Source organism: Corvus moneduloides, chromosome 2 (assembly GCF_009650955.1).
Source record: "Corvus moneduloides isolate bCorMon1 chromosome 2, bCorMon1.pri, whole genome shotgun sequence".
Classification (NCBI taxonomy): domain Eukaryota; kingdom Metazoa; phylum Chordata; class Aves; order Passeriformes; family Corvidae; genus Corvus; species Corvus moneduloides.
The window spans coordinates 61,946,144-61,965,730 of record NC_045477.1 but is presented as its reverse complement, the minus strand read 5'-3'; the positions used below and the strand labels follow the sequence as shown (position 1 = coordinate 61,965,730).

At 38.9% G+C, this 19,587-nt stretch overlaps 1 long non-coding RNA gene across 1 annotated transcript in view; it reads right to left on the bottom strand.

The window, feature by feature from the left end:
* LOC116439840 overlaps positions 1–19,587 on the bottom strand; it is a 23,625-nt gene extending 4,038 nt beyond the window's left edge. The window contains exon 1 of the long non-coding RNA XR_004238319.1: positions 19,508–19,587. This is a non-coding gene — a long non-coding RNA (uncharacterized LOC116439840). The remainder of the gene's footprint in view (positions 1–19,507) is intronic.

Here is a 19,587-nt window from a genome sequence, read left to right as displayed (position 1 = left end):
ATGCACCACCACCAAATTAGAGTGTGTAAGGGATTAGACCAAGTTGGAATGGATGGCTGTGGGCAATATAGATGAATTTTAGCCTCATTTAAAAAGGGTTTAGCAAGACTGGATTTTTTCTGATCATGTCAGCATCCTTCAAATGTACCTATTGATGTCGATAGTCACTGCCTTCTTCCCACAGAAAAAGTCTTTCTACTATTTGCTGTACAATAACAACAGCCAAAAAGCAGGAGTGCCCCCAAAAGGCCAGGTGATGAGGTGTGTGTCTTAGAGGCATTTCCAAAGCAGATTAACACTCCTGGAGTAAAACTGGCCCAGTTTTGACAAAGATTTTTCCTATGGAGTGTGGCGATGCAGCAGCCACAGTGAACAAACAGTTGCAATACAGGAAAATAACACTGAGACATCATCATTCAAATGTCACCAAGACAAATATCCCCTGGTTTGGCAGCCAGAGACCACAGAGCTCTAGGTATGCTGTAGCAATTCTTTGGGACTTCTGGCAGTGGTAGGAAACAGCTCTCACCTTTCTCTCAAGAAAAAAATTACCACTGCAACTCCCAAGGCAACAGCTCCCAAGCTTTCTGAGAGTGAGAAAATCCGTCTCTTTACATCTGCTCTTCCGGCTTTGCCCATCAGAGGTTTCCTTCTGCATCAATGATGAAAGGTAAGAATGACATCTAGGTGTTCTGAGGTCTGTTTGGAGCCCCTCACCCCCTCCAGCACAGACATCTTGCTCGCCTCGCATCACTTCGCTGTAAGTAAATGCGGGGACTCCACTTTTCAAACACCACAAAGATGTGAAAGAAAGAGCCTGAGTGTGGACCTATGTTTGTCAATCAGTGGAACAGATCACAGCACTGCTTAGGAATGACAACATTAAGGATTGAATTACTGCGCACTTTTGAAGAATCTTCTAATCAAAATTAACTGTATCCAACAAGCAAAAATTTGGTTTCTTTCTTATTGTACAGTAAATCACTACAAGCTTTTATTCAGCATCTAAAACTGAAATGGAGTTTGGTTTCAAATGCAAGACAGTAATGAAAATAAAACCCAGAGATATTCTTTGTGAAAACTGACAAATTTCAAAGAATGCAAAGTTCAAATATTCCAAATATGCAACTACATAAACTATTTCATTTTGCAATAAAGCCCAGTAAAACATTAAATTTTTAATGCTCCTTTACCATAGAATATACAAATCAACTTTTACAAGTTTACATCTTCCAACAATAGACAGCACTACAAATTCCTACATTCACCACAACATTAAATAATGTTATAGCATTTTAACATTTGCAAAACTAATCATAACTGCCTAAGTAATATATGATGATCAACTTAGCTCTAAAACACGTACATAGATTTTTTTTCTCACAGCAAAATGGAAAGTTACGATAGAAGGAGCAACATCTCAAAAATATTTTACTACTTACACTGATTTATCTGAACTCAGGACTAGGAAAATATTCCACTATTAATTACAATGGTGTAAATCACAATGTTCAGTGTCAAAGAATAAAATGTTTCTGTTTATTAGCATCCATAAGCACAAAGCCTGTTGTGTATTTATAGGAGCAATAGGCTGAATTTTATGTTTCATTTAAAAATTAGCAAAGTAATTTTAGGCACAGGTGTTCCTTAGAAAAGTACAAAAGTCACTTTTAAATGGACACAAAGCTTGTTGATGTTTATTTGTGCAATAGGAACACGCCTGCTGCCTCAGGAGAGGAACCACAGGGGTTTTTCCTCACAGAACCGAGCCTCAGGAGCTGCTCATCACGAGGAGTACTGCAAAGACAGCTCGGTATCTGAGAGTGCTGCTGTAGCAGAGGAGGGATCTGGACTGTGGCATGCACACCTTAACACAGCCCCAGGTTAGACAAGCAGGCTGTTAGTTAGCAACCACAGAAGGCTATTAATCCTTGTATAAGGTGATATATACACTACACTCCCTGTGCTCTTCAGCAAGGTGAAGGTAGGATTGAAATCAGCTGATTAGCAGCTGGTGGGAGAAGAATAGGCACAGATTTTATACATCTGAAGTAATGAACAGAACAAAGAGGACAATTTACTTATGACATTTACAGATTCATGCATTAGCAAATCACAAATCAGTCTTCTTGTGCCTGTGATTTCTACCACAGAACAACTCCTTACTAGTATGTGGGTTATTGAAGTGTCTTCAGCAGGCCAAAAGAAAAGGAGGAGAGGTACAGGAATGTGAACTTCACATCAAAGTGGATATTCATGCTCATATGAATGTGCAGGCGTAAGAGAGGTGTAAGAGGTGTAAGGAGAACACAGGGATGACTGACCTCTGTCTAAACTGGAACAGGTCACTCCACAGTCTACTTGCCATCAAATATCTTCCTTACTATAGACCAGCATTGGCTCAGATCAGTACAGAGCACTATAAGGAAACCCAGTTTTTAAAGATTTTAGGCAATAAAAAAATAACTTCAGAAATGGGAAAAGGAGTGAGGTAGCAGTGTCTGCTTTGGCATTAGTGGTAGCTACAGATTCAAGTTACTTTTGCCATTATCCCCTCATTCACCCATTACCAAAACACATGGTTGTGCCTCACTAGTTAGCAACTGTTGAACCTCAGTGACAGTGCCTGGGAGGGAAATGCTATCAGGTAAGTCAGGGAGCCCTGCATGGACCTCTGAAATGTAGTCCTCTGTCTCCAAGTAATCGGGATATTCTGTTCCATGTACTGTGGCAAATCTCCAAGCATCACGCAGGGCTGAACTTTAGATGAAGTTGGCGTATTTGAAACAGCCAGGCTAAGTCAGTCTCATTGTTTGGATCAACCATTTCCAAACAGACTTTAGAAATAACCATTCAATTTCTCGTTTAATATCTTCATTTTTAATTGGCTTGATGCATTCTTTATATGCATTGAAATTCTAGTATACTAGCTCCTGTGGGAAAATAGTACTCAGCAATTTGAATTTGTTAGCTGCTCTGAACATAGGGGACCTGATTCTCATTTATGTTACAGTCGCTTTATATTGCTCAGGCAGTAAATTGCATTTACACCCAGTAAATGAGCAACCGGAGTAGTGTAAAGTAACTTTAGCATGAATGAGAATTAGGCCCAAAGCCTTCCTAAGTTTTTGTAGCAACTCTGTTATTCATCTCAATTGGTGAGATAGGGACTGATTGACAAACAAGTAGCAACACAGTATTGCCTAGTTTGGAAAGAGAATTGAGCTAGGGATTAGAAAGCCCCAATTCAGTGAAGGGAATCAGACTGGCTATTAATGATGCCATGATGATTTTTTGCCTTTTCTTTTATATTTTTCTGTTATACCTTTTTACAACTTCTGTATTCCTAATGCTTTTTGCCTACATTCTTGGACTTGTTTCTTAAGCTAGGAGACTAAACATTTTAGAAGCTTCATAGTTAGGGATCAGTGTGCCCCAGACCCCAAGGTCCTCTCCAGAACACATTCTGTACACTAAGATAGAACCATCCAGGGGAAGGCTCCTTGGAGAGGGGGGCTCACTCGAGCCTCTCATTGGGGAATCTTTGATAGATATGCTAATTAGTAAGACCTATAATGTTACACCAGATCTTTGTGGGGTGTGCACTGCGTGTGCATTTCGGTGCATTTGACCTGGACATAGCACCTAAGGATCCTTAAAATAAATACCAAGGTAAAATCCCTTTTCCCCTTCTAACCGTGTATGACTCTTGATTTTAAGATCAAGAAAAGGCATCATTAAAAGCCTGAAGTCCAACAAAGCACTAAGGCCAGATGGTTTCAGCATACATTTTTACAATCAGCTAAGTATAAAAGATGAAATAGCTCCCCTGCTGGTTAAAGTATTTCAAAATTATTTACAGATGGGAATTAATGTTAATGAATCGTGTAGCTAACTCCCTACATACCATGCTGAAAATTTACCACCCTCAAGTTTAGTCCCAGCCAATGCACCAGAAAGTTTCATCATTTGAAAATGAAAATAGATTTTCCTTGTTTTACCACGTACAACTAACCACTTCAATTTCACATCTAAGAGGCTTAAACAAAAGTAGGATCATGAGGGACAGAGCTAATACCAGAAACGTCCTCAACGTGAAAATTATTTTAATTGTAAATTCCCACGGCTGGAAGAGTTACTCATAAAATACAGCATGCAGCACGAGTGTGCTATGGAGAGGACTGATTTTAAAGATGTATGCAAGAGTGGTTCAGGGGAATACGGAGCTCTCTCTCTGGGTGAGTGACTCAGAGCCATGTTAGGTCAAAATACAGATTTCACCATTTGATGCTCCCATGGGGCAGCCACTCACATGATAAAAGTGCTAATGGGCCACTTAACTGCACGTGTCAGTGAAACACTGAGAATATTCTCCTCTTTTTATCTGAACATATGTGTTGATTGTTTGCATAGACACAATTTATTAGATCTAACCCAATCAAGAATTTTTAATAAATAATAAAGGAAACAGAAAACTCCCCCACTGTGGACTTTAGTCAGCTTGCATTAATGCAGATTTTATCCTGTGTACAAATTCAAAATCAAGCTTTTGCCTCACTAAGTGGCACAGGTGAAGTAGACTGGAACCTGAATGAGCAGTTTTAGATTTCTCTCCTCTACACAGATAAAAATCTCCCTAATCATTACACTCCCTTAACAGACTCATTTCTCTGAGGTACACTAGCTTACCGTTTGATCTCTCTTCTCTCATTAAAAAGCAAACAATTTAAAAATACTCCTTGATCAAGGTCCTTTCAATTGCTCATTTTACAAATAGGGATAATCCAAAATGAATGAGACCAAGAATAAATTTCTGCTATTAGTCATATGTAATTACAGTCAGACAAATGATACCTTTTCATTTTAAGATTGCATTCAGGATCTGGGTTAGCATGGGAGGTTAACACAGCACTCAACTTTCAGCTTTTCCTTTGTTTCACTTTGACTTTAATTACATTTATTTGGCCTGTAATAGCAACTGACCTAACCACTTCTGTATATGAAGAAACTACTATTAAACACATTATTTCAATAGTCTGGGTTTAGAGGAAGATGAAGACAGGCACAGCTTCTGCAGAGATCATTAAATGATAAACCTTTAGCCCTGCTGAGAGAAAACAAACAAAAATGCTCAACAGCTAGAGAAACAGGTTTTAGAAACACATGTTCAGAAAAGGTAAGAGGTTTCCTTATGTTAAGGTCATTCCTTGAACAACCCTCTCCTGACTTTCCCTTCATTCAATTATTTTCCTTTTCAAATCCTTCAGCCTACTCAAATAGCCAATGCTGAAACATGTTTGATGCTCTCCAATACAGGACAGCTGTGGATTTTCTTTTTTTTAGCTCCAGCAGTGCCTAAAGTGCAAAAACCATCCCCCCCACCCCCCCCAAAAAAAAAACAAACAAACAAAAACCAACAACAAAACTGAAAACAAAAGCAAAGGGTCATTGCTGAAGGAAACTGGAGTTACTTTTGGAGGGAACCCCTCATCATGAGGACTTGTGGCAGCTCTGCTCTGTAGCAGGTTCCCACCATTCCCATGACTTTGCATGGGCTGCTCAGTGACCGACAGCAGTGCTGTGGGAGGTGCTGGTGAGTGCCAAGCAGCACTGTCGGACTCATTATAGTCCAAATCAGCAAAGTTCAGCTAACAGCTGATTCCCTTGTAGTACATTCACTTGTTAGTAATAAGGACTGTCACTGAAAGCCTGGGGGCAATTTTCTAAAACCCAGTTTATTATCCAGATCATGAGAGGTAATTCCTGATGGCACCAGCATGCACAGAGCTGGCGGTCAGCTGGCACTAACTGCAAGGAATCCACACGTGCCACGCCTTGTGCACAATACATAAAGGCACATTTCTCAGAGATATCCACTGCCTGTCAGTAACGTACCCTGTCATTAATTCTTATTGCCTAAGTTAATGATAACAAACTCATACTAGCTATTGCGAAAAGTCCATTTCTGCATCTATCTTTTCCGTCCAACTTAGCTTAAATATCCACTCTGCCCTTGCAAGAACCCCCCTAGAATACTGTGTCCAAATCTGGAGTCCTCAGTACATGAAAGATGTGGACCTGTTAGAGAGAGTTCAGAGGAAGGCCACAAAATTCGTCAGAGGGCTGGAGTATCTCTACTATGAGTATAGGCTGAGAGAGCTGAGGCTGTTCAGCCTGGAGAAGAGAATGCTCTGTGGAGACCTTATAGCACCTTCCTGTACCTGAAGGGTATTCTGAAAAAGAGGGACAGTGAGTTTTCACACAGGCAGGTTTTGATGGGACAAGGGGAGATGGTTTTAATTGTTTTAAACTAAAAGAAGAGGGATTTAGATTAGATGTGAGGAAGGAATTCTCTGCTTTGAGGGTGGTGAGGCAGTGGAACAGGTTGGCCAAAGAAGCTGTGGATGCCCCATCTCTGGAAGTGTTCAAGGCCAGGTTGGATTGATCCCTGAGAGACCTGATTTGGTGGAAGGTGCCCCTGCCCACGGCAGGATGTTGGGTGTAGGTGATCTTTAAGGTTCCTTCCAACACAAACTGTTCTATGATTCTGTGATTCTGGTTCTATGTACTACTGTCATCTCAGCAGCGACAATATATTGTCTATTTTCATGTGAGAGGGGATTTTCCCCAAAGCCATCTGAGTATACTCTTTGTCTGCTGATACCTTATTTTTCACTGAAAACTTTTTCTCTTCTCCCTGGACTGAGAATTCCTTTCTCTCAGTTCCTTTTTGAAGATTTTCATTAAAAGGATGAGAAATAATGGGTACACAAATACTATAGCTGATATATTTCAGTCTTGACATGCTGAAACAGATAGAGTTTGAAAGAACAAATTACTCTCTACAGTTTTCCTTATTGCATGTTAGGAGAAATTTAGATTGCTATATAAAGATTTAACAAACCCATTAAGATGTAAAGACCATTACTTACTAAACTAAAACTGTGATAATGCAACAAACAAATTAAAAATACTGTTGCAAATAAATCAGCAAGTTGATGGTTATTTGATTTAGATTATCAAATTATTCCAACTATGAGTCAAACCCAGTTGTGAGGCTGAGACAAGAAAAAAGTGGAATTGTTTTTTCTAGTCCTGTATTGGGAAAGAAATTGGGTTTGTGTCTCAGTTTAATACAACTATTTTGTTCCCATTTTTTCCATAGTAATAGGGATTTTCTAACAGCGATTCAACTGTCATGACTGCTTTCACGGAGTTATGCATAGACTGGATATTCTCAAGCAAGTACAGAGCCCAAATGAGCTTCCTTAGATACATTTTCACTGCTGTTTTCCCTTTTCCTTAAATGTCATAATTGTTCTAGTAGCTATTCTTTTGCTTTTCTTATTACCTTCCCTATTGCACATAACAACATAAAAACTAAGCAACAGAAATAAAAGAGTGTTTACTGTGACAGGTTTCTACACAACAGTTGCTCCAGAAAGCACTTCTGTAACTTTGACAGCACTTACTCACATAAAAGACCAATTTGGGAGCTCATTTTAAGGTTTCAGAAAGTATTATCAGAAGTGTTTTTTTCACAAGCACATAAATTCATTCTTTGTGCTTTCATGAGCTGGCAGGACACGAAAAAAGTATTCCCTTAACACAAGGCAAGAAAAAAAAGAAATAGGATACACTTTCACTTCTTGACCTGCAGATCTTTGATGGATACAGGGGCTGCATAGAATAGCTGATACAGTATCTTGCTTAGTTTTTTGACACCTGCATCCACCTAATGGAAAGCAGAGGATTTGTCATCTGTCACACCCAGCTCAGACAGTTCTTGCCTGCTCTTGCAGAGTGTGCAGTATCCAAGACGAGGGTGGGACACTTCTTTTATCTGCTGTGTGTCCACCTTAGGTGTGCCTTCCATCACCCCTGGAGGTGATTCTCACATGCAGTCCTTGATAACAGCAGCAGGCTTCTTAAATATCGGATTAAATAGCACAACCTTAATACTGGGCTGCATGGCCTACGTACAGTTAATATAATCCAGTCATATTTCCCACTTGATAGGCTATAGGGCTGAGATCTCTAGAGGGTCACTAAGCCACCCAGCAACCACCCTTGGAAAAATTCTCTCTTTGATCTGGCAATGAGATAAGCTCCAAAAATACTACAGCTGAATTCTCTATTATCTGGGGTAAATCAAGACAAACTAATGTCAATCCCCCAAAATGTGATTAGTAGGAAATACATTGCTGGGATACTGAAGAAGCACCACTGAAGTCAGCCAGCATTCAGCATGAGATGGAGCTGAGAACAGAAGAGACTCAGACTCCTTGCTGTGCCCTGTAGCACCCTCTGATCAATGGTTTCTGGCACACGGCTGCAGATCTGAGCTGGCTCTATCTGCTCCCAAAGTGCTGCTGAGGGAGTTAATAAGCCTCCTGGAATTCACTGCCCTGGGAGGAATGATGCAAAGGCATGAGGTTGGCTCTGTGGTGCTCAGCAGGGTGCTGGGACTGAGCCAGAGCAAATGAGCTCGGCTGATCTGCTGAGGGACAGTTAATTGCCTCTGAAACAGGCACCCCAGGACTCTCGGTTCACTCTAAGGAGCAGGCTGAGGCTTGTAGGAGTCATGAATTGATCAATCAGCCACGGAGAAGTAGCTAAAACTGCTTTTGACTTACTGATGCTGACCCTGGAAGCAGTGCAGTTGTGTTCATGCAATGCTCTGTCTGAAGCAACAGCCTCTGCACAGAGCCAGCTCCTGTGCCCCACTCTCCCTGTCGGAGTAACCACCAGCTGGACATTCACCCACTTAACCTCCTGAGCATTAAGTGTATCTTGCATGCAAACCCCAGGCAGAGGAGGAGTGTTTCTACCTTCTCTTAACAAATAAACCATATTTGAATCAATCTTTTTAAATGACTAATGATCTTGTGAACACTCATACTCATTCATCTTTTTATCAAGAGATGCCAAGCCATATATCCTTGCATGAAGGGAAATTAGGAAAATGTGTTGTAAGATTTTATGAAGGAGTATTTTCATGATCTGCCCAGCAGAAATTGCTTCTACACCTTCTTACACTAAATTCTATTTAACATCACTTAAATGTAAGGTATTTCTTTAACAGACAGTTTGCCCTCCACTCCTCATGGTCTCTCGAGCACTTGCATTTGCTGAGACTGCTGGTAGCAAATTTAATGAAATGCTGGCAGCGTTTTTTCAGCAGAAAGACACTTGCTGCAAGATTCCTCTTCCCTGTTTCCTTTCCACCTTTTCTTCTTATTGAAGAGGATGGCAATTTAGTATTTTCCCCCATGCCTTGCAGTTCCTTCTCTAGGCCACCTGCTGGATGTTATCACACTACCATTACCTCTATGACATTGATTTCTGATGAATCTGCCTTAAAAACTGTGACTGCGGTTCTGTTAGATGGGAGTCATTCCACACCTGCAGTCTCATTGACATGAAATTCAATTAATTTTGCATTATGATCAGAAACATAAAATAGATTTGATTTTGCAGAAAGCTGACATTTCAGCCAAGAGAGATGTATATTATACTGATTTATGTGATTAGAGAAAAACACTGTGAGGTGTTTTTCCATTATGGTACCCATCTGCAAGAGAGAGATTCCTATTTATATGAGCAGAGGGAAAGTGCTTTGACCTAGGAATGAAGTAACTTGATTGTCCCCTCTTGCCATTGCTCTGCTGTATGTCTGTATATCTCAGAAAGCTCATTGTGTAGCTAAACCTCAGACCTTCCCTTAGAAAGCTGCCAACTGTCACCTCCCAATTCATCATGAAGTGGCACTGCACACTAACTCTTAGTTAACGTTTTGTCAGAGCTTGACAAAATCACTTTCTTTCAGGAGCCCCACTTGCTCAGGCGGAGTCCTCCTGGAATGAATGTGCAAACAGGATTTTGGATATTTGCTAGGAGGACTAAAGAGTATTCAAACTCTGCTGATAGCCTGGGAAAATGAACCCTGTGGTCATATAATAGGGATGTTTCCCTCTCCAGTTTCTTTTAGAGAATGTGTTGTTTAAGTTATGCATCTCTTGGGTAACTCTTAATTTAAAAAGTATAATCAGTCAGTGATAGCATCACATACTAAGAACAGACATTGCTGTCATTGGGGGATATATTTTTGGATGTGTTTTATATGTCTGCATCTGGATTTTCTTATTCACTATGCCATGAGATGTAAATTACTTCACTTTAAAAAGAATAGCACATATTTTAAGAAATTTAATCCAAAGATAAAGATTTAAAAGTTTTCCTCAAGCCAGAATTATTAAAAAATGAATACTTTGAATCTAGAGCTCTTCATTTATTTTAGGACTTCAGTTTTTGCAGTCACCTGTCAAACATAACTATTAAAAATGACAACATATTAAAAAAGAAAAGTTTGGAAACAAGTTTGTTTGATATGGCAAATAGTTCTTGGCAGTGAAGGAAAGAAGCTGTGATGTGAGCAGTCGTCTTATTTTTGCTTGTTGTAATAAATGCCAACCTACAGATGGAATTCAAGCAGTAATTCAAGACTATTAAATTATCTACTTTAAAAAATGAATCAAGTGAGTCCTCCCTTTTTAAATGCTGTGAAAAAGAAATCATGTTTTTTTTAAACTTGCCAGTAGAAAAGGGGATAAGCGGAAAGTACAATTGATCTCATCTAAAATCTTACCGTTGAGAACATTTATTATGGCATAAGGCAGAAAGGGAGAGAGGTTTATAAATGAGATCCAACTGTCTCTCCAGATGCATTTTGCTGGAAGACTATTCAGAGTGAACCTTTAAAACTTGAATTTGGAAAGCATAAGCCATGCTAAAAATCTAAGCTGATATACTCATTTGTAACAAAATGAATGTGACACATCATGTCTATGACAATATGCAATTTCACCCTGAGAATTCGGTTTTCAGAGGTGATTTAATTTTCTTTAAAACATTATTGAAAACTACAAGACATGGATTAGAATAAATATCCTTGTCCCATATGGGTATTAATTTTGACAATGTTCACCCTACAACTAAAATACAATAGGAAAACCCACTATTTGCTAAGTCATCTATGGAAAGGGTTGGTACATAATTATCTAAATGCTCAGTAGGATTATTACTGTAATGTTTAAAGACTCTGAGCAGGAGATAGGATAAAGGTTAGGAAAATTAGATGACTTATAAATGCTTCATTAAATATTTTTTCATGTATTAACATAACCCAGAAGAAGGACGCTAAGTCAACCTACCACTCTGTAAAGTTTGTACATACAGTGTAAGACATGGTAGAGTCAGACTGCAGTAAGAGGTATGTCCATGGTATGGAGCTGTTTGATAAATGCTGTTGCAGTGTTTGTCTTAGTCCCTAAACTGTGCCTACTAAAGTCATTGGGAATTTTTTACTGCACCTAGAGGCAATGAATAAGGCCTAGATTCTTTACATTTGCTTTTACAATTTGCTTGATATTCTCAAACACAGTGCCGTGCTCCCTGCAATCCTGTGTGTACGCAAATGCACACAGACATGCTCGCTATTAAGACCTAGATGTGGGATTGAATTGCCTGCCTCCACACCCACATGTCTACCAGAATGAGTTGCTGTGCACCTCTCATGTCTTGGGACGTACAGCCTTCATTATCCAAGCTGCATTAAAATCACAGCTCCAACATTGATTTAGCAAAGCGTCTAGTCCTGTGCCGGCTTTAAGCATGAAAGTAGTCCTGGTGAGTTAATGGTGCTCCTCACGTGATTGAACTTGAGCATGTGCTTAATTGCTTGATTTGGGGCCAGAGCACCGAGAACGCTGTGGGACGGAGCTGTGGGCAGGGGAATGTGCTCTGCTAAGGCACACAGGTAGTAATGGCTTGGTTCAAAACTCTTTATTTCCAACAGGCAAAAACTTTGAAGAAGCCAAAAGTTTTTGTGGTTGTTTGAAAGGATCATCATAGCTCAAAATTCAAGGCAATAGGGGGAGCAAGGTGGCAGTACGGACTGGATATAAAACAGAAAAAAATAGGATCAGAAAGAACAAGAAGATTATGAGATATAGAAAAATGTCAAAACTAATAAGAGGAGATTTCAGCTACCCAGACACACAGGAACAGGGACACAATGAGAGAAATAAATCAAGCAACAGTCATGTACTATATCCTCAATGTATTAAAAGGTGGCAAAAAAAGACGAAAGTTCTTACTTTCAACAGTGCAGCTGTTAGGAGACAGAGGTGGAGGACTCACTAATGACCATAATCCAGTTGGATTCATTACTGAAGACTGAACCTACAAGAGGAATAAAAAACCCCCAAGGACTTTGAACGTAGAAGAATGGGGAAGTGCTGGAGGCAATCCAGTGGGTTAAGCGTCTAATGGGAGGTGTGGGAGGAGGGAAGGACAACGGAGGAAATGGAAACTGTTCACAAAGCAATTACAGCATATCCAAGGGTGATACATATTATCCAACAATATGTACACTAGGATGAGAAAAAACCATAGCAAATAAAAACAGGATTGAGAAAAAGATATTGAGAGATAAATAAAAAGGATACATAAGCAGTGTAAAATTTCAGGTGCAGAGGGAGAACAGAAAATTTATACAATTAATTTAAGATAAATGAGCACAAAGATACAAAAAGTGCAAGCAGATAATGAAATTAAATTAGAAATAGGGTGATATCAGAATATATCCCTAGCAGATGTAACAAAAACTCTGCAAAGAAAGCAGAGGGTTTTCAGGGTGAAACCAAAGCAGCATGATACCATGCACTGGTTCAAGCCACATTCGTCATGGCTGACTTTCCCATTCCTGAAAGGTTTAAAACAATTGGAAACACTTGTTTTTAGACAAAGTTTTCTCCATTTACTACACTCTGGGAGAAAGACAATCCTGCTATCCCCATCTCACAGCCACCTTTCCCAGTTCATCCCAGGTGAGTGAAAGGTATTGTGGCAACACATCATCCTTAGCAGACACTGCAAGATGCTCGGGCAGTTGCTTCTTTCACTGCCATTCCACCTCCATATTTCACAAACTGGAAATTAGAAATTACAAGAGGCACTGGGTTTGAAGAGATATTTACAGTTCTAGAAGGACTCATTTGTACTTTCAGGCCAGTTCAAGCAGTAAGATGGGAAACATACCTCGAGTGTAATTTTAGGTGTAATTTTTGGATAGACAGTTTGCCTGGGCCAAAAACATCCCAAGAAGCATCCTGAAAAGTTATAACTACATAAAGTTAAGCTACCATGCCAGAGAGTGTTCCTCTCTATTACGTCAGACTGTTGACATGGGCCCTTGTGAAGAACATTCTTCTAAGGACACTTCTCTTTCTGTCTTCCCACTAACAGCTGAGAAAATCTATGCAAATCTTCCTCCCCAAGCTGGTCCTTGGCCTCTTCCCTTCTCCATCCCCCAGCTAACAATCTAAGCTCATACTACCAAAATAAGGCAAGGTGGGGTGGTTCAGGTCAGAGGACTTTTACTATCTTGGCAGTGTTATAGCTTACAGCATTAACAACTTACATTACAACATTAACAACTACCATCTTTCACATCTACTTGATAAAGTCTTACAGGACTTTATTAACCCATTTCCCAGGAATGGAGCAATTGGCTTTTGAGCTGCCCAAAGTGGAGTTCCTAGAGCCAACCCTTCCTATGTGTTTTCTCCATGGCAACATATTTTTGTCAGAAAGCTATGGCTGTAATTTTAAAAAAACTGGAAAAAGAAACAAAACAATACACCAATAGCCAGCAAAAGCACACTACCTCTAATCAGTGAAGTCACTCTAATCACCTTAATCAGTGAAGTCCACAATAGAAAGTCTTTTGCTAAAAGCAGAGGACTACATCTCCCAATTTACTCCTGTATTTGAACCATAGTAATACATTGCACAGGACAGTGTTGTTAATCACTTCTGTTTAGATGTCTCATTTTGTGAGCAAATTTTATCACGTTTTTTTCATTCAAGATTCTGTACTGTTTTGGAAAGAAAAATGCAACGCAGCCAAAGCCAGTAACAACAATGTTAAATGACAGGTGGCCATTGCTATACAGTTTGAGGAACTGGTCTGGTCAATCAAATGTTGTATTTGGAAACAACAGATAGGAGGGCAGGTACTTCCTTATCACCATTTGTACTGGAACTGCAGCTCCAGTTCTGTTTGAGATGGCACAGCACACAGTGGGATACAGAAATACAATAGTCAGAGAAGCTGCTTAAAGCCACAAGAGAAGGCATGGACTGGTTTGACAAAGATACAAAAAGCTCTTGATATTCATGAGATTCAGTAAGCACTGATATAAAACTTCTTCTGATACTTAACCCTTTATGGTTGTTTTTATTCTCACTGTAGTATGTGCTCACAGTCCTGTGAGCTATTGGAGAAAAAGATGAGAACCATGTACACCAGATATCATAAGGTACCACTTCCCCTGCATGGTACAGCGCACTTAATTCCCTCATGACAGCTCCTAAAATGATGAAATATGTAAAATATATATCTAATACTTGGACATTTTTATTAGACTTGTTTAGTATTTTTCACAATATCAAAGTTGCAAAAACAGATTTCATGTGCTCAGACATCTCTGAGTTCATTCTGTTCTTTCAGAAAAATAAGCATTTATCTCAGATTAGAGTTTTCTTTATGACAAAACAAAACCTGAAAACAACACAACTCTCTTCATTTAAAATCCCAGTGTTAAGAAGAAATAAAATCATGTCCTTTATTGATGGTTATACTAAATTACTTTGTTCTTTTGCTTACACATAAAATGTTAACCGCAGTTGAACACATCAAGCTATCTAATGTATAGAGAAGCTGTTGCCCTTTATACAGCTTTCACATGAAAAATATACACATTTAATAGTATAGCTTAGCTCTATTAATGTCACTTAATCAGCACAAAATACACTTGACTAGAGATACCTCTGTCTCTTGTGATGTGAGCCTAGAAACCAGTGTATGTATGGCTTGTCCTTTTTAATTCCAGTCAGTAGCACACCTACTGTATATAAATGTGTCTTGATTTTATTTGCTTTCAAGTTCTGCATCAGTGAGAATCTTCAATAACAGAAGTAAAGCACTTAAAGCTCTGCTCCCCTCTGCACCTTTCAGCAATAAATGAATAAGACCCCAGTTCTAAAGGTAAGGCTAACCCTTTGCTCTAGGAGGGAGACCTTATTTCAGTGGTGTTTCACACAGATGAAGTTAAAGGGTAAAGGTTTAAATTACTAACTACAATAACTTGTCTTTTTTTTTTCTTGCACAAGTCTCTTTTTTTCCCCACAAAATATTTTGAATTTCAGAACATGGAAAACCAGGACATTTGACATAAACTTTTCATTTGGGGTTTTTTTTAAACAGCTGAATATACACTTTATGTTTTCAGAACAACAGTAAAGGAATTTGAAAAAAAATACTTTGCTAAAACTGTAATTAAAAAAAAAGATCTTTCCTAAAAGCTTCTTTAGATGAACTAAATTGTACTGGACATATATAAATAAAAAAGAGCAAAGAAGAACATGAACATATATTACTAGTGTAATTCATCAAAAACAGTTGACACTTCAATCTAATCCAGAAATGAAAACACAGAACTTTATAGAGTTATAGGAAGTAAGCAATTTAAGCGTACCATGGCACAAGGTCATCTAACAATGAAGACAGGAAGATGTTCTCTTTTTATTTGCTCTCCTTCACTCCTTTAATCTTTCTGAATCTATCAAGTACAGATTAATATAAATCTTTTTAACAGCCAGAGGTGATCTTGAAATCAGATAATTAATAGTAGTGGTTCAAGTTTTGTATAACAAGTCTATCTTTTTATTTTAATATAAAATGAAAGGGTACTTTATGTAACTAAGCTATCGCTCTGGGAAAGGGGTTTTTATCCATAATAAAGTAATGTAGGTCTTAACTAATTAGTTCATCATTTTAAAATGTAATTTTTTGGTAAAACTCACTGAAATTGTTCATCTTCCTTAAAAGGGTGCTGATGTGGAAAAAAACAATTCTCAGAATACACTCACCACTGCTCATTCAAAACACTCACTTGCCGAGTCATTCTCCACATAGTTCAGAGCTAAATGTATGAAGCCAAGGAAATGCACTCAATTTGCTTTGAAAGTAAACCTCCAAGGCAATTTCATAAGCAAAAATCATATTCATGTCATACAGATACTGTGGTTTAGTTTATGATTCCAATTTGGCCTGGAGAGCTTTCAATACTCTAGAAAAAATACTTCACCAATCTATATGTAAATACTTCAGTAAAACCACTGAACAGTGATCAAGTTCAGTATTAATGTCACAAATTAAAGATGGCATCTGAAAACGTACTGTCTAGAAGAATGATCAGAGCTCACGCTGAAGAATAATCTGTGTTTTCAGCAGCCTATAAGCACCATGGAAAAAAAACGTGGTGTTGCAGTCATTAAGTTACAGTGTTATATAAAAAGAATACACTAAATACTGAAATACAGCCAGTGGTTTGGTGGCAGCAGGGTGGGTAGCAGGCAATCACCTGAAAATGCCAGCCTAAAGAAACTCATGGTAGGACTAGCAGACCTATGTTGTACAGTTCAAATTGGCAAATAAATATACTTTATGGGCTTGCATTTCTATTATACACTATTAAAGAAGAAAAAATCAACCAAGTAACCCAAATAAGCTCTCAATTTCTAACTATTTGGTTGTCTCAGTGAAAGTGTGTTTATTTAAGCAGATGCGACGGCACATTTGTTTGCCCCAGGGGAGAGTGGGAAGAATTAGCCAAATATCCTGTTGAAGTCCTATCAAGAGGCAAAGAAAGTTGTACTGGAGGAAGGTACAACCATTCCCATACTTTCCAATGGTTTAGGGGTTTTGTAGCTCCAAGACACATTTACTGTCACTTGTTTACACCACTGCCCACCTCCACGTAGGCCTGCATTGCCCTGGGACTCAGCTTTCACACAGCAGCATGGAGAGAAGCCAGCTGGAAGGGGAAAGTCTCTCAACTGTTCTTGCTCCTGCTTCTCTCCCTTGGCTTCACTGTCTTATTTTGAGTCTTCTGGATGTGGGACACAGGTTCAGGCAGTATAACTCCTCAAAGCAGTCACTAAGTTGGCATGTAGGTTAGCTACAAGACATATGGGGCAGGATTCAGGTCCAGACCATAGATACCTAAATAGAGGTGACCACCTATGCACTAGATACACAAGGTCTCACTTCAGATAACAAAGGTTAATTTGGTGCCCACACAAAGCTGCTCAATTTCGTTTTAGATGGATGCCCTAAGGTCTGAAAGACATCAGCCAAAGGTTAGCAGATGAATACAGAACTTACAGAAGATCCTCAATTGCAACTGGTATCAGTAATAGCAACTGGCATTAGAGCAGTATCCTACAGGTCTCAAACGACACTACAGGGCCACAGCAATGTCACATTTCCCTGCCTTTCTTTCATAAACCTTGTCACTGCACAACCTATTACCTAAACTCTATTACAGAAATAGCATAAACAGAAGAGGAAATCGTTCATCCATCCACAATTCCTCATTTCTGGACCTTGTTGGACCAACCCAGCATAAAGAGCAGGAAGCATCTGAGACATGTACTGTCTGGCAAGGCAATTTTCACACAGAAATTCATAAGGGAAAGGAGGGTGCTCCACTTTTCAGCGCAAGGTAATTCCAAAATGGTTTTAAATTGCAAGGTGCTAAGAGTCAGAGACATTTTCCTGGAGAGATGAGCTGCCACATCTCTCACTGCAGTGTCAGCATGGAGGTGGGCACACAAGGAAGTGCTCTGGGCAGCTCTGCCATTTCAGACAGGACAGGACAACTCTGCAGCAACAACCAAGAACAAAAACTTAACAGACAAAAGTAAATTATGAAAAAACCATTTTTCTGTTGCTTTTCTTAACGTACATTAATGAATTAGATATTCCTCTAAATGCTGTTGTGTCTAGGCATTAGATATCTGCTGATTTTTGGTATGATGCATGAAAGAACTGAACTGGAGGAAGAGGCCATCAGAGCCTTCTGACCCATTTTTAAAAGAGTTATTCTGTATGCTGTGAACGACATGGGATTTGGCATGCAGTTAGCCTGAGAGGAAAGTAGGAAAATGGCTACTGCAAAGCCAGAGGGCTAAAAAGTAGCATAAAAGCCAATGAATATATGCAAAGAAAGATATGAAGGTCGCTGAGAAAGGAAATCTAAACTTGATGTGAAAGTCTAGTGTCAGGTATCATGATAATTAAGCAATTCCTAGGAGACTGAAAATCTGCAGGAACCAACTTGCCTCGCTTGAATACAGTCAGTATAGGAGATCTCCTTTGGATCAGAACCAATCAGCTGCAACCTTTTCTCTGCTTACTCCCTATTTCCCATGCGGCAAAGGAAAGGTAACAAAACACAGCTCAGAAGGTAAAACAGTTTTCACCCACAAATACAAACAGAAAGGAAGCCTGGTGTAGTCATTCTGTGATGTGGGTGAAGAGGTCTCTTCTCTCCCAAAATTTGTATCTGATAAACAAAAACAGGAGACATGACAGCAAGGAAGCACACTAAAAGTACTCACCACAAAGCACAAATTCTATTTACAATTATATTGCAACTGCTTTTAGCTGACTTCAATCCTTCCCAACTGGAATTCACCCAAACAATACATTACAGTACAAAATATTTTATAGATGTTATCTAGAACAGGAAGTTGTGGCACCTACCCATGGCCAGTGTGCAAGGTATGTGCAATAGGGAGGACCATTTGTCCTCATGAAAATGATTTGACGTCAATATGTTACAATAGTCTATGATACTGCAAATTTGTAATACTTTAAACAATGCCCCAGATTTGCCTATGGTTCCAGATGTTCATTTTTAACTCACTATTTTATAACAGTACAAAGGGAGTTTAACTTGTCAAGTGGCTGGCAAAGCTGAAAATGAAATATCGTAAGAAAATATGTCAGAGGTAGACCTTTTTGACCCAAACTTCTCTTTGGTCAGCAGAACAATTTGTCTCACCAGTCACTGTATAGGCTGCATCAGTCGTATAGCTGATGTTTTTTCTGGACTTGCATCAAACAATCTCAGCACATTGATCAGGATATTCTTAAATCTCTGTGCTTTCATGCTAAATCCAAGTGTTTCCTTTTCATGTGCACTCAACAAATAGACATTCATAACCTCAGAACATAAAAATATGATGGATTTTATCTTGAAGGACCTAGAATAATTAAATGCAACCAACTTGTTTCTGGTTTCTGAAAGGTTTCCCTTCAGCTCTGCCTCAAGGATGTGACATATTTGCTGTTTTTCTCAGTTTTGATTTCTTTAGCTTTGTCAGGGAAAGCAATGCTGCTATACATCACACAAAATAGTGATACAGTAGGGAGACATGAGTGACAAAATCCAGCAGAGAAAAAGAGTTCAAATAAAAGTTTTCATATCTTAATCCCTACATGATTTTGCCAATAACATAAAAAATGTTAAGACTTGGCAGATACTATTAACCAGAATTTGCTTTCCTTAAAGAATAGAAAAAAATTTCTTACCTCAGAAAAGGATGAGCAGTCAACAAAAAAACCTCATCATCATTAGGAATGCAAATTCAGGGTAAATTTATCCAATGACT